Raw genomic sequence first — 14257 nt, 5'->3', positions numbered from 1 at the left:
CAGAGTTTAAACATAATTCTATAGTCATTTAATTTTTCTCCAGGTCTGTTTTGTCAGGTTTGTTTTTCCAGTATATCAGGTATTTCCAGATCATTGAGCTCCCTACAGTCCAGTCTACTCAAGGATTACAGAAGACTTTCAAAAAAGAGAGAAATTAGTAATAGAGATAGTTAACTGCTTAGCAATAAAAGGGTGTTTCACAGTTGGGGAGGATAACCTCCCCATGACCTTCAGCAAAGATGAGATACTTTGGTCTTTCATTCTGAGTAATGCAATACTTTGCAACTTCCTTTACTGCACTGTATGAACACCCAACGCAATATCATTTTAAAAGCTGAATTTGTGTAGATGAAATATGTTTAAAACAACTAAAATACAACATTGTACATGGAATTATAAATACCGATTTTTATGTTTTTGATGGTTGGGCACACCCTTGATTGTTACTGTTAATTATATATGGAAATTAATTTTGTTAGAACACTTTGTTGAGCACAAGTAAGTGTAAAGCAGTGCTTGGGTGGGGAGGCCTGTGTTTAGTTCACGTAAGCATATAATTTTTAAGCAGTATAATGGTCAATGTTTTGTCAGGGATGGTGTGTATTTTGTTGTTGTGTCAGTTTTCCTCCTTTTCCTCCTTAATCAAGGTCTCCAAGCCTTCCTCACATAAACTGTAGGGAAGGTGACAATCAACAGAACTTGAACAGCACACTTAGACACCCATCATTCACCACACAGTCAGGGTTTTTTCAGGATTAAAAGGATTGAGTCAACTATAATAGTGACTAGAAGCCCCCCCCCAAAAAAAAAATTTTTTTTAATATTCTTTATACTTTTGACTTTTGAAACCGGGTAGACTATTACACCGATTGAAGCAAAACTTCACACAGTTTACAAATTCGGCTTACCTTGCGTCTGATTTGCATTTTCCTCATTGCTGTGATATTTTCCACACTGGGTCATCAGCTGCTTAGAAAAATTCGGTCTTTTAGGCAAACTGCATCTATTCAAGAATGTCTTGGCCAATTAACTCCAAACATAGTACAGTATGTGTCATGCTAGTGACAGGACAGCATACTGTATGTTGAAATGGTGCTCCTACTGTACATAAACCACAGCAGTTGCCTGTCTGCCATTTAATTAGCAAAATTCAAACCACCTTCATTGGAACTGTCTTGGATTCATTGGCTTGAAACTTGACAGGTTTTGATGTACTGTACACAGACCAGCATCAGAACTTCCCCTCATATATTGCAACAAGTTTATACCCTGCACCAAGTGATCACATTTGGCAAAAGAGCCTTTGTTGTATTTTTCACACCATGGTTAACAGCAATGAACTCCGCCACCTCACAATGGGGAGGAGGAGGAAGTGTAAGCAGGCTCTTCTGACCTACCAACGCTAGAATCTTTTACAATTTTCTACAATTGCTTTGACACATTTCACAAGTGACTGTGCTGACATATGCATGCAAAACTCATAACATGTAACACCTAACACAAAAACCCAAGCTATTCAGTCCAGCACTAAAGATCTGTAACCAGTGCAAAATGCAAAGTTTGTGAGGTGTACTAAACATATCATTAAAACCAAATAATGGCGTGAAAACTTCAAGTAGTTTTCCTTTTTTATCTTTAAAGCAAAATAATATAGAAGTATCCTGGATAGACATTTTTATTGAATGCAAAATTGTAGCAATATGAACACATAGGATACATGCATTGTTTTTTTTTAATCAAATTCAGTAAATAATGCAATTTCAATTTACTTAAACAAAGAATAACAAAATATTTTAAATAGGCAAAATAAGGTGACCATGTGTGTATATATAATGTTATGGACCGTGTCAGGGACTGTTTCTTGAGAATCTCCTATGAGGTCATATTATCATCCATAATGCTTATGAAGTTTTCATCAACAAAGCACTGTGGAAAGCATCTTTGTCATATGATCACATATTTCATCCATCACCTGGTTGAGAGTGGCTTCTTCAGGGTCGAGAAATGGAGAATATAATAACAGGAAAATCATGTTGAACTAACTGCCAATGTGTGATGGAAGTTTACCCTTTACTACACCACAAAAAATGTAATTCTAGCATTTGAATGTAGAAGGAATTGTGCAGAAGATCCAGAAGATACAGCAGATGGTCTGAATTGTATACAACAGAATAACAGTCATATAACACATTGTTGTATTGCCTTCATTTTGCCCTGGTATATTGTCTATGGTACAATGGCCAATAATATTTTGACAAAATATAATTTCAGCAGATGGTAACCTTCTTCATCAGCATACAGAGACTCATGGCTGTTAACGTGCTACACTTCTTTGTTCTCTGAAAAAATGATTTATTTATGTGAGCTACTTGGTTTTTCCTAGAGCAATCTCCACGGCCTTCCTATTGCACCACGTGCACATGTATATATACACTTATATAGAATTCCACCATGTCCACCATGCATCACAATATTCATACCAGTATATTTACTATTCACGTACCTGAATGTACTGTACCTACACTGTACATCACTGTGTCTTCACTTGTTCCTGAGTTCTTTGAAAAAGGCACCAAATATACAGTATCTATTTCATAGCCACTTGATGGCATCAACACATTAAAATATATAGTTAACCAAATGTCATTCTGTCCCAGCACCATTTCCACAATGTCTTCCTCCTCCTGCTCTGCCTACTACAGATTTAGTTCCTATCAATACTGAAATACAGCACAGAAGCACACATCCAGTTATTTCACAACAACAAAATTTCCATTCTTTCAACAATCTCAGAAACTCACAATGTGTTGTTGTTGTTATAAACCTATAGAGATATAGCACATTTTATTTATTATTCCAAGCATTATTTTGCTTGCCAAGTAAAAAATATAATTTCCATTTAACACATTTATTACAAACATTTCTTGATAACTTTCGTAATTATTTGGCATTGCTAAAGTATTAAATAATATAAAGTATAAAAGATTCATTACAAAAAATCCATCTAATGAAACAGAAAACCCACTCTGACTCAGTATCCATGGAAATGATTGTTTATTCAATCTGTTCAGTATAAAACTGTAAAGACATTTGTTTCAATACATTTCTTACACAGAAAATTAATTTGTTTTTCCCCAAATATACTAGCCTTCTAGACCGAGAACTTCTTATAACAGTTTGCCTGAGAAGTAAAATACAAACAGACAAACTTTGAACAGTAATTGGACGTTGACAGTTATATACTGCATAGGAAAATGAAAGCAAAAAAGCTGTCAGGTATTAACATACATTCACTTGTCTTTTTTTGAAGAATTGTTGGCACACACACAACCTAAATCTGTAACATAGTGATGCTTACAGTATGCATACAGCACTCAAAAGTCTGGAAACAATTACAATCCCAATTTACTAACATGTTTGCATATAATATTAATATTTTATAATATCCATTGACAAGGAATTTGTCTAACTTGGGCTAAGTGTGATGGAAGCCCAATGTGCCCTTTGGTTTAGGTTTTAGGAAAATTGTCAAATTAGAAATTGTATTGCAAGATAAATAAATTGTTAAGGAACATACTTTAATTATTGCTAAAATTATGGGATAGGCTGCCTATGTGAGCAGGTACAAACGTTAATGGAAATACCCCATGTTTATTTTTCAGGCAACACACTTTCCCCTATTGTATGGCTTTCATATTTCTTTATTTCCATTAAATTCCTGAGTCAGTTATTCCTTTAAAAATAATATAATGTAATACATCTCTTGTGGTAAAAATGATTTAGAAACATAAGGCTTACACTGAGAAAAGAATACACCATGCCCCTCTCCTAAATAAACAAATAGGTGAATTTTCTATTCCACATTTTTGTAAGCTCCTGTATTTAAGATATTTATTTGTATTTATGCTAAGAGAAAATAAAATGTTGGGGCTGAACTCTTTCTCAATATCCTTCTCATGTCAGTGCACACAGCAGCCTTATTTTGTGTCCTGATCTCATCACATATCAGAAGGCAAGCATATCTTCTCATGCAAAGTACCTGGACAGAAAACCTTCAAGGAAAACTATGTTGCTTCTGCAGGAGGTGATGTTAGACCAGGAGGTGGTCTTTTCTCTCTGGACCACAATTTTAAACAAATATCTCTGTATGGTGACTGGGGACACAAAAGTAGCAATCTGCTCTACAGCCATGCTGCTGTGTTCTTATTAATAAAACAAACGTTGAATTCTCCCAGAATTCACCTGCACATAACCCGCAAAGATGGATCTTCATTGGATGACAATGACAAGTTCAAGTTCAAGTTTATCAAGTTCAAGTCTATTGTCATTTTACTCATATACAGGTATATGGTATAACGAAATGCTATTTAGCTAGCTCTCAGCCGGTAAGAAGAACAAAAACAACAACAACAATACAATTGTATAAGAAAAGAAAGACAGAGACAACAGGCAATGTGCAAAACAGCAACAGATGTGCAAAATCATACATCAACAGAATGAAATAAAGGATAGAAAATTATGGGGAGTGTGCTTCTTGACATGTGAGGTAGAGGTAGAGTTCAATGTGTGTTTAAGTTTTGGTAAGAGAGAAGACACTGTGAGGTTCAGATCGTAGGTGAGAGAGGCTGGGAGTTTAATAGTTTGATAGTGCGGGGGTAAAAACTGTCTCTGAGTCTGGTAGTGTGGTAGTCCAGGCCCGAATGCTCCTGTACTGTTTTCCAGATGGTAGAGTGTCAAACAGTCTGTAGCTGGGGTGTGTGGGGTCTTTGATGATACTTAGAGCTTTCCTCAAGCACCGTCTGTCATAAATGTCCTGGATGGATGGGAGAGCAACCCCAGTGATGGACTGGGCAGTTTTCATCACATATTGCTGTCAGCAATACTGCAGTTGCCATACCACATTGTGATGCAACCTGTCAGTGTGCTTTCTGTAGTGCATCTGTAAAAGTTAGTGAGGATCTGGAGACATATCTTAGCCTTCTTCAACTGTCTTAGGAAATACAGGCGCTGTTGCGCTTTCTTGATCAGACAGGTGGCATTAAGAGACAAAAGCGATGTTTGACTTTGCCAAGTATGGGTTAGGCAAGGACAGACAGGGCAGTTGCTAAAAAAGACGAGCTCCAGGGGAGAAAGTTAAAGGCTTTGAAAGCAACTTATTATAAATCAACAGAACGCTAATCAGCATGGGTAAGCACAGTTAATATACAGCTATACAGCTATGGAATATGTTTAGCCTTGCCCTGAGGAGATTGCTGAAGGGAAAACCAGTGAGTTGGGCCTGTAAGACGATGAGCCTGGAGAAGATGAAATAGTCAAGGACATCAGATCATGACTCCCCAACAAGTTAGTCTGGCAATGTGTTTTGTAAGAAATGGGTGACATCAACGCTGAGGTGCTGAACCTAGAGGTCTGCTAAGCTATAAAGACTTCCCCACTGATGTGTCAGAATTGCCCTTGGGAATATTGAATTACATCTATTAAGAAAATTTGATGGGTCTTTATCCCAGTCTTAGCATTGTTCTGCAGATACTTTTGATTGTTCCAGTGACAGTGGTACAGTCACTAAAGGAAACTGATGAAAAATTACTAATGTTGTTTTAGAATCATCTGCGTGGACTGGTTGAAACAGCTTTAGAAGATGAACTGTGTTGTAAGATTTTCTTCACCAAAATAACTGATGAGTTTGCGTGGCTAAAGCAAGGAAGGTCTGCTTCTAAAGGTGAGTCACCATGTTTTTTAATTCTCAAAAAAGCAATGTCATTATGCATTGTCGTATGACGTTTTGGATGGTGTAAATAGTCTGTTGTACTTATTTTTTAAAGGCCCTGTGTAGAGCTCTACCCTGGAGCTCGGATAAGCTAACATCAACACTGAAAAAAAGCTGAAACCCAGAAATTGTGAAAGGAAATGAAAAAGCATTTGACAACGACACTACCTGGAAAGATTTAGCTACATGATCATAATGTAGAGGACTGGGGTTTGCACATAGAGAGTTTTGGTTACTGTTTAATAGGAAATGAAATTACTGATGAGGAAAAGGATAGAACCTGTTAACTGTGTCTGGTTTTGAGACGTACAGTACAACTTCAGAGTAGTTCATGAAGGTACATTTTAATCCATTTGTAATTATACGACACTGATACAAGAGTTTGTGCTTCAGGCTAGCCTTTAGCAGTTTATATGGGTAATCTTAAACAGTTGGGTATACATTAAGTGTTTTGGACTATACCTGTACTTAATGACACACTGGGAGACCGACTGGTGAGCAGTTTGAACAACAGCACTACAGTATACAGTGCCACTTAATTTCAGAAAGCACACTTTATTTGAGGGTACCTTTACAGAGACTATTGGCTATGCGAAGCTATTGATAATTGCTGGCAAAAGAAATGTTACTACCACCCACCACACCTGACCACATTAGTTGTACTCGTTACCTCATTATCCAATCGCGTCCCTTTTTTCACTATTGAAGCTCCTTGTCCCCACACTTCCTTGCTTGGTAGTTTGAGTCACAGGCTAGTCAGTTCGCTGCTTGCTTGCTTTCTCTCACCGCGTGCTTTACCTGAATGATTTCATGGATTTTGACCTTTCCTTTCGACCCTGGGATTTTGCTCTTTTGGACTACGCCTCATGGACTTGTTTGCCATCTCAGGTATTTGCTTCGCATAGGGTTCAGCTCGTTTATCGACGATGTACAAGAAATGTACATCCAGTCAGAGTATTGCCTGCTTATTTCAAAATTTCCAAATAAAAGCACCAATAGGGATAAAGAAAATAATTGTTGCAAGTTTAAGAAAATGTAGCTGCTTACACCATCTAGGGATAATGTAAGAGCTAGGACCCACTCCCTGTTACTCTCTCCTGCACATGGTCATTTTTTTGGGATAGCCAATCCACATCTTGGGAGCTGGCTATACAAGCCCCGATTTATAAAAATCTAAAGAGGGGTGAGGTAGGAGACCACAGGTGGATGGCGGACATAATTAAATTAAGGGCTACAGAAAGTGCAAAGGGAAGAGGCTGACGTGTACTTTCAAAAGTGAAGTTTAAATGTTGCTATCCTCACACAGCTGATACTGCTGCAAAACATTATCTGGCTTTGCAGCAATCCATTGAAGACGCTGCATCGCTGCATATTAGCTCAGATTGCAGCCTTTGTTTGCACTTATAGGAATACAGAATGCCCCCACCCCCTGGTACACAACAGACAACAGCTCCCTGCCTGCTAGACAGGAAGAACAAAAGCTTCATTGCAATATTCATGAGACATATGCCTACTTTAAGATGTGGTGGAAACCACAGAGTGAATGTTTGTAGTTTCAAGGAGTTTGAGTGCACTTCATGTGACAACAATGGACACCTGGCAAGGTGGTGGAAAACATACCAAATGTATGGTACAGCAATGTAGAGACTGCAACTGGCTAATGTGATTGACAGATCAACTGAGACGATATGCGATAAAGGGAATGCTTCCTCTATCACTATCTATCTATGACTGCTGTCAAATCTGAGCTTATTGTTGCTACAACAAATTAGCAAAAAGGTGACAATGAAGCAAACAGCCTAGTTGCCAATTCTCGTCTTAAAGGAGGAAGGCAAACCCTTTTGGGCCACCTTTGGAAAATAAATTGTGGAAAATAAAATTGTACTGAGCAAGAGTGTTGCAATAGTTTGACAGAATTTAGAAGATCTTGGAGAAATATGGGATGGGATGAGCTGGGTAAAGGCATGCAAACTAAAATATACTTTCATCCCCAGGTTACTCTCACCTTTCCAGTTGACAAACAAGATCACAAATTCCTGCAGTGGAGGCCTAACAAATACCCCTTTCCTAAGAACAATGAGCTTCTTACAAGGCACGATCTAACAGGAGGCAAGTCATATACCATGATAGACATCAGTATTGCTCCCCAGCTGTTCCCAATCAGTACACTGGATTAACTTTTGGCTTTTCATTGGTGTTGCAATTTCCCAGTGAACCACACAAAATTTCCCAGGGCAAAATGCAGTTGTCCTGCTGTATTTAGACAATGTCATCTTAAGAGGGAAGATAGAAATGGAACATCTGGGCAACTTGGAGGATGTTCTAAAGAGGTTTACAGAGGCTGGCATGTGCTTGAAGAGAGACTAATTCCCTTGGACAACAGCATCAAAAGTGTCTTTCTTGGCCCCACTTCACCCATGCCTGGCAATAAATAACCAGGACTACACATCCACTCTTAGACCTTGTGTTTCTCTTGCTTTTGATGCTTACTTGAAGTGGATGAATGCATATAAATGCATATTGCCAAAACTGTAGTCTCTCACAACGGTACAGATTTCACTAGTTTGGAGTTCCAGAATTTCATGAAGCAAGATAGAACCAGCATTATGCCATTCCTCATTCAACAAATAAGCAGAAAAAGTAGTACAGATTTTCAAAACTACACAAAGGTGGAAGCAGATATCTCCTATTTTCTTCTCAGTTATTGAACAACACAATATATTACTGTTTCTACAGTACATGGCTGAGTTTCTTGTGAAATGCTGCTTGCTCACTTGCTTGGATCTGAACTTGATCTTTAATTCCAGTACTTACCAGGGTTTGCCCTTGACTCACTCCTGAGGTCTTATGAGATCAGGCTGCTAAGAAGAATACTGCTGTTTGTGTTGACTGATGTACTCTCTTTGCTCATGATAATTTGTTTTGTTATGTGCTGTTCACCACAAAGACAGCTTTCATTGGTTCACCAGGTAACACCTTACATGCAGATCGCTTGATTCTCTAATTAGCCAAATACCAGTTGCATCTCTCACTGGGCATAAAACATAAGCTGTGGTTTCAGCTATGCGGTCCACATATCACATACCTTTTCAGTGTATATTCTTGTACATACTGCTTGAGAAAGCACACAATAAGTTTGCAGAACAGTTGCTAGCAAGTTTATTAAAAGACTATATCAGCTTTGCTTGCTAGAGTTCAACAGTTGATCCTTGAACAGATAACATAATTAAGAACACATACAGTAACCTGCTAGATGTGTAATGTCACTTATTCCACCAGGTACTGGGCTATGCCAGCAATTAAATAGGGAAATTGTGCTTAAGTAATATTAATAAAAATGCTCATAATTGGGTCTCAGTGCTCAAACAGTTCATAATACCTGGAAACGCACATCTATGAGTCTAGTAGAGTAAAGATCACAGACAACTGACTAATAAGCAGTGGAGAAAAGTGTTGTGGTCAAATGAATCATCCTTCGCCATCTTCTTGCAAACAGACAAATGCATGTGTTATACCAACCTAAAGAACTCTACAGCCCTGAGTGCTTGGTTACAATAGTGAAGGGCTCTTTTAATGTTGTGAGGCATATTATCATTGCATGGTTTGAATGTTCCATTAGAGGGCAAGGTCAGTACAGTGTTTTCTGCCTTCATCAACAAAGCATTGTGCATTCCTCTTGCAGCATTCCAGACACTGGTAAACTCTATTCCACTGTAAGTATAGGCTATACTGGACACACATGGTGGCCCAACACCCTATTAAATGACTTTATACCCATAAGCAGATTTATAAATTGCTTATTTAACTGTCATGATTGTAATGCCTCCCGTTAAGGGCCCTCCGGCTCTTTCTTATTTTGCTAACTACGTGCACCTGTCCCCAGTGCTGCCCTCCTTATTTAAGCCGGGAGCTCTTACTACTCTGGGCTCTGCATTGGAAGAAGGATGCCCGGAGGCCCGCCTACCATCAAGTTACCCTACGTCTGCAGCTTGAGGGTATAGGCCTCCTATCGGCGTACTGATCCAGCTGAGTCCGGGGTTCAGAGCGCCTGGCCTCATCATCCTGTTTTATTCCCCGTCCTGTACCGGATCCCGTTCTGGTTTTTTAACTCTGTTTTGTTACTTCTCGGCTGGATCACCCCATTTGGACTTTTGGACTTTGCCCCGGATTTCCCCCGTGGACTCCTTGGACTTGTTCGCCCTGGCTACGCCCCCCGAGCACCAGATCACCATCATCACGCCCCCTTGTCTGTCAACCCCTCCTGATCCTCATCGTCTCCTCCCTGTCGTCCTTTTCCACGGATTCTACTGTCTGCATAGGGTCCAGAACTATGCTTCATGGGAGCCATTAACTACATTTTCCTACAAATTATTTGTCTGGCTTGGTGTTTATTTTTATTTTCACAGTAAATGGTTTCTCATTTTTTTCAGACCTGGTGTCATGTGGAACTGACTCCCAGATTGCTTGGATGATCCTGTGAAAGAAGATTCAGAGCTCAGCAACAATAAGATCATCAGCTCGAGTTGTGGATGTGAAGACAATTGCCAGGTGTTGCATCTTCCCTTTGACTCATCAAAATGACTTCTCTGAGTTCTCCCATGCACACAGCTGTGCTTTTCTTCAAGCTGGTGCTGTAAACTCTCCTTATAACCATTTCTCAGAAAGGCGTGAAGCATTTAGTCTGAGAGGATGCTGATGAGGGTGGAGTGAGAGCATGGGTTTGATAAAAATGAGCTTATCTAATTTTATCTAGTATAAGTGGGCAAAAAAACCAACTGTTTCAAAAAAGCAAAAAATAATTTGTAGTCTTCAGTTTAAAAAAGCTGACATCCATTGTCTTCTGTAAATTTAGAATCCATGCAAGAACAAGGGAACATCCTAAGTGTTGAAAACACAGGCATTTGTTGTATTTAAAACAACCATGTAATCATTTTGGTTTTTTATAGACGGGTAAACATAGCCAGCTTCATTTTTAGATCATGATGCATCCATGTACTGTAAAAGGAACTTGAAATGAAAACTACATAAAGTAAAGAATGTCTTACCAGAATGGTTAAAGTAAAATGCTATTACTATACTACTGGTATTCCTACTCCTTACACTAGTACTACTATCAATAGTGCCAACCATAATATTAATGCATTTTAAGGTTTCAGATGTAATATTTAATTCAACTCAACTTTATTGTCATTAAACTTACACAGGTGCATAGTATAATGAAAAGTGTTTCTCATTAGTCACTCAGGTGCAGTATATAAATAGGACAGAAGATGAGACAATAGACAGTTACACAATAGCAATAACAGTAACATGTAATAACATAACATAAATAACATGTAATCGAAAACTGTGCAAAATTCCGCAAACAGAGAAAATTTAACAGGACAAAAACAGTGCAAGGTAATTCTTGGAACAGTGCAAAAAAAAAAAAAAAAAAAAGGATAGTATGGTTAAAAGTAGTATGGTTAATTAATAAATATTAAATATTATTATGCCTGTTACAATTTTACTGGGCTATCGAGGGGACAGTACAATTTTGGCTTACATGTGTGTGTGGTGGTGTAGGAGTACAGTGGTTGTGGGTACAGGAGGATGTTAGGAGAGATCATAATAAGGTGGAAGGGAGTGGGGGCGTCACCAACTTGACAGCTCTGGGGAAGAAGCTATTTTGGAGTCTAGTTGTGTGTGACTGGAGTGACCGGAACCTTCTGCCAGATGGTAGGGGAACAAACAAGTTATGACCAGGGTGAGTGGGGTCAGACATAATTTTGGTGGCTTTTTTCAGACTCCTGGTGTTGTATATTTCCTGGATGGATGGTAAGGCACTGCCGATGATGTGTTGGGCAGTTTTGACTACCCGCTGTAGTGCCTTACGGTCGGATGCAGTGCAGTTGCCATACCAGACTGTGATGCAGCTGGTCAGTATGCTCTCCACCGTACATCTGTAGAAATTGGTGAGGATCAGTGGGTGTAGGTGTATTTTCTTCAGCCTTCTCAGGAAGTACAGCCGCTGTTGTGCCTTCTTGATGAGACTGGAGGTGTTCAGTGTCCATGTAAGGTCCTTAGAGATGTGAACGCCTAGGAATTTGAAGTTATTCACCATCTCCACTGCAGACCCTTCTATGTAGATGGGGGAGTGAACTTTTCCTTGTCTTCTGAAGTCAACAATCAGCTCTTTGGTTTTGCTGATGTTGAGACATAGGTTGTTGGTTCGGCACCAGTCTGCGAGTTGTTTTATCTCCTCCCTGTAGGCAGTCTCGTCGTTGTCAGTGATCAAGCCCACGACTGTGGTATCGTCAGCATACTTGGTGATGGTGTTTGTGCTGAACTTAGCAGTACAGTCGTGGGTGAACAGGGAGTAAAGCAGTGGGCTGAGCACACAGCCTTGAGGGGCACCGGTGTTAAGGGTGAGTGTGTTGGAGATGAGGTTGCCAATCCTGACAGTCTGGGGTCTGCTGGTGAGGAAGTCTAGGATCCAGCTGCAGAGGGTTGTATCTAAACCTAGAGCCCTGAGTTTGGTAGAAAGTTTTATGGGTATGATGGTGTTAAATGCTGAGCTGAAGTCAATGAACAGCATTCTTGTATAGGTGTTCCTTTTATCCAGGTGGGTTAGTGTGGTGTGTAAAGCTATGGAGATTGCATCCTCTGTGGAGCGGTTTGTGCGATAGGCAAACTGTAGAGGATCCAGTGTTTTTGGAATGCTGGCTTTAATGTGCGGAATAAGTAGTTTTTCAAAGCACTTCATTATGATATGATTTAATGCTTTAAACTTCAAAGGTAGCCAGGTGCCAAATAAGCATTATTTTGTTACAGAGACACTTGCTCACTAAAATAAATGTACACCATATATTAATAATGATTTTCATCTTTCCTATGCTTTTGACTTTTAATATCAAACAAAATACTCTGTTAATCCATCCACCCATTTTATATCTGCTTCATCCAATATAGGGTCATGAGAGAAGGGGAACCTGCCCTGGCAAACAAAAGGTGCAAGTCAGGATACACCCTGGACAGGATGCCAGTCCATCACAGGGCACACACAGGCACAGACACGCAAACACACTCACACCAGGGCCAATTTTCTGAGAAGTCACTCAACCTATCAGTATGTCTTTGGACTATGGGTGGAAACCGGAGCACCCAGAGGAAACCCATGTGAACAACAGGAGAACAAAGTCCACCCAGATAATGTTGCAATCACCACTGTGCCACCTACATTGTTAGTGTGAATTTAAATTCTTTTCAGAATCTTTAACATATGATTGCAGCTTCCAGATACAGTATTTGTAGTGCAGTTCCTGCTGTTTCCTTGGAGAGTCTTCGATTCAGCCAGAGAGTAGGTTTTTAATTACAGTAGGTCATTTTTATTGCAAAGCACGACTGTACACTTTCATCATTTACTTGTTTTGGATTGTTTTTCTATGAAAGTCATAATTGAGAATGATTACAAAGGCAAGTTGATTTGAAGATGGACAGTACCAAATCCACATTGTTTCGTGTTATTGTACACATCTGGTAAAAAATTAAACTTCAAACATGTGGCTCTTTCTTTTATTGAAGACTAAGCATTTCAGATTAGGCAGGATACATTTCTGCCTACCTGGAATTTTAAATTTGATCACCAAGCCTTTGAATTTAGAAACCCACATATCCGTGTTCTGCAAATTATCCAGTTCCAATTCTGCTTCATTCACTACTATGAATGTTGTATAGTTAAATGCAGATGTGTTGGCTTCATGTGGTTTCAACACCAATGACAAAGTTGTCTTTTCCATTCCAAAACATTTCCTGCTAATGCTTCGTTGGTAAGTTCTCAATATTAGGCTTCGACACCCACCCATCCATTTTCTAACTGCTTTATCCAGTACAGTTTCCCAGTGGAGACAGCAATGGGCACAAGGCAGGACACAGCACACAATGGTAGATGGGACACCAGTCCGTTGCAGTGCAAACACACACAAATGCACACACACACTCACATCAGGACCATTTTCCCCAGAAGCCAATTAACCTGCCAGTTTATCTTTGGACCAGTTTACATTGTGGAATAAACTCACAAGAGCATGGGGAAAATATACAAACTCTATGCTGTCAGCACACAGGTCGGGAATTGAGCCCGGAGGCCCTCTGCTGTGATGCTGTACCACTGCTAACCACTGTGCCACCATGCCACCTATCAAGCTTTCTTGCCCCTAGGAATTGCTTCAGTGATAAGAATTAAACTTGTGAACCTCTGGATATCTGTCATAATATTTGTTTTCAATGATATTTATTAACTCTTGTAACCTTTTCAACATTTCTTTTAAAAACAAGAGCTGTGTTTTTTTCTTGTCACTTAATGCTGTTAAAGCCATTTAAATGTTAGGTGCCAACCATGAATTAAAATTTCCAAAGATACATAAGATCTCTCAGCTCTGCCTATTCACAGGCCTTTACCTGTATCTTCTCTTCTTTCAGAAAACCTGCAAAATGTTTCCCATGGCAAAC

The sequence above is a fragment of the Atractosteus spatula genome, chromosome 13 (assembly GCF_055471065.1).
Source record: "Atractosteus spatula isolate fAtrSpa1 chromosome 13, fAtrSpa1.hap1, whole genome shotgun sequence".
Taxonomy (NCBI): domain Eukaryota; kingdom Metazoa; phylum Chordata; class Actinopteri; order Semionotiformes; family Lepisosteidae; genus Atractosteus; species Atractosteus spatula.
Note: the sequence above shows the minus strand (reverse complement) of the source record.